This window comes from Crassostrea angulata, unplaced genomic scaffold, assembly GCF_025612915.1.
Source record: "Crassostrea angulata isolate pt1a10 unplaced genomic scaffold, ASM2561291v2 HiC_scaffold_278, whole genome shotgun sequence".
Lineage (NCBI taxonomy): Eukaryota > Metazoa > Mollusca > Bivalvia > Ostreida > Ostreidae > Magallana > Magallana angulata.
Window position 1 is genome coordinate 277,501 of NW_026441831.1, and position 2,661 is coordinate 280,161.

Genomic DNA, 2,661 nt, shown 5'->3' on the forward strand with positions numbered 1-2,661 from the left:
AAATGATTTCTCACTTAATTAATGCTGATATTTCCCTTGTATTCATTTTATAACAGGTAGTTTAGGGTGCAAATATTAATCAAAGCAGGTTTAGGGTTAAGGTTAGGTTTAGGTTTAGGTTAAGGGTTAGGGTTAGGGTTAGGGTAAGTTTTTCGGTTAAATTGAAGTAGGGTAAAGGCATATTTACGAAATCATTTGCTGTATCAACTCGTCAATGTCACCGAATTGTCACGTGGTCTGTGAAGGGCGGAGTTGAAGCTGGATTGATACATATATATAGTGATTGTTGTTTAGGTTAAATTTCTTTACCAGCCATTTTACCTCACATTTAAACCTGAAACCATAAACTTGTTGTTGAACCCTGTATGGGGGTTAAGTTTTGAACTTATACTTCAGTAGAAGCTCTTTTAAGACGAAACAAAATTCATTTAATGTTCCGGTTTGCATTCAAATTTACAAATATCAATTATTGTAAATGACGAAATGAACTCTTCTTAAAACTCCCACAATAGATGTTAAGCTGTAATGTTTGATGTAAAAGGTTAAGGTTAAAAGATGAACCTTAAATGTCTTATTGAGTTTTCTAGGTATTAGTAAAATTGTGTAAAGTCAACACAGCAGACATAACCGCAAGTTTCCAATTTTACTTCTGATTCCAAGGAACCTAACATTAGGGGCCTACATATTGCAAATCAATTTCAACAAGAGTACCCCCTCTAACTAATGATAATCATTAAAAATCATTTCATGAATATTAACAACACATATAAGCCTTCAAGTATAGCAACTCTCAATTTTTACAAACATTTTGACGGGTACTTTTTTCCCCCAAACTGTCCCTTGCTGCCAAAAGGTTCTTCGATTTCAACTGATTGTCTATGATTAAGATTACTGTAATATAAGCAATATATTCCAAAAGATTTAGAAGGTTTCCTTGCTGATTAACCATACTGATAATTTAACAAGAAACAGAAAGTCATGGGCTCCTTCATTGGGGTGACACTTTTAAACAAAAGCATTTATCATTTAACTAATGCTGTCTATTTCTTTGTATTGATGTAATAAAAGATGAATTGGGATGTGAGGGTAAATTCCAAAAGATTTAGAATGTTTTCTTTGTGATTAACCATACTGATAATTAAATGAGAAACAGAAAATCATGGGTTCTGTCATTGGGGTGGAATTTTTAAACAAAAGCAGTTATCATTTAACTAATGCTGTTTATTTCTTTGTATTGATGTAATAAAAGATAGATTAGGCTGCAAATATTAACACAAAAAGACTAATTAGATGTCCTGTGTGATTAACTGTACTGACATTTCAACGCGAAGCCGAAAACCATGGGTTCCCTCATGGAGATTTAAATTCAAGTTAAAAGCACTTTTCTTTTACATTTTACTGGTTATTTTCTTGTATTGATGTAATAAAAGATAAAAAAGGGTGCCAGGAAAAATTCAAAAAAGATTCAGGAGTTTTTCTTGGTGATTAACCATACTGATAATTTATTGAGAAACAGAAAATCATGGGTTCTGTCATTGGGTGGAATTTTTGAATAAAAGCATTTATCATTTAACTAATGCTGTTTATTTCTTTGTATTGATGTAATAAAAGATAGATTAGGCTGCAAATATTAACACAAAAAGACTAAGTAGGTTTCCTATGTGATTAAGTTGTACTGACATTTCAACGCGAAGCCGAAAACCATGGGTTCCCTCGTGGAGGTTGAAATTCAAGTTAAAAGCACTTTTGTTTTAAATTTTACTGGTTATTTCCTTCTATTGATGTAATAAAAGATAAAAAGGGTGCCAGGAAAAATTCAAAAAAGATTTAGGAGTTTTTCTTGGTGATTAACCATACTGATAATTTAATGAGAAACAGAAAATCATGGGTTCTGTCATTGGGGTGGAATTTTTGAACAAGAGCATTTATCATTTAACTAATGCTGTTTATTTCTTTGTATTGATGTAATAAAAGATAGATAAGGCTGCAAACATTAACACAAAAAGACTAAGTAGGTGTCCTGTGTGATTAAGTTATACTGACATTTCAACGCGAAGCCGAAAACCATGGGTTCCCTCATGGAGGTTTAAATTCAAGTTAAAAGCACTTTTCTTTTAAATTTTACTGGTTATTTCCTTCTATTGATGTAATAAAAGATAAAAAGGGTGCCAGGAAAAATTCAAAAAAGATTTAGGAGTTTTTCTTGGTGATTAACCATACTTATAATTTAATGAGAAACAGAAAATCATGGGTTCTGTCATTGGGGTGGAATTTTTGAACAAGAGCATTTATCATTTAACTAATGCTGTTTATTTCTTTGTATTGATGTAATAAAAGATAGATAAGGCTGCAAACATTAACACAAAAAGACTAAGTAGGTGTCCTGTGTGATTAAGTTATACTGACATTTCAACGCGAAGCCGAAAACCATGGGTTCCCTCATGGAGGTTTAAATTCAAGATAAAAGCACTTTTCTTTTAAATTTTACTGGTTATTTCCTTCTATTGATGTAATAAAAGATAAAAAGGGTGCCAGGAAAAATTCAAAAAAGATTTAGGAGTTTTTCTTGGTGATTAACCATACTGATAATTTAATGAGAAACAGAAAATCATGGGTTCTGTCATTGGGGTGGAATTTTTGAACAAGAGCATTTATCATTTA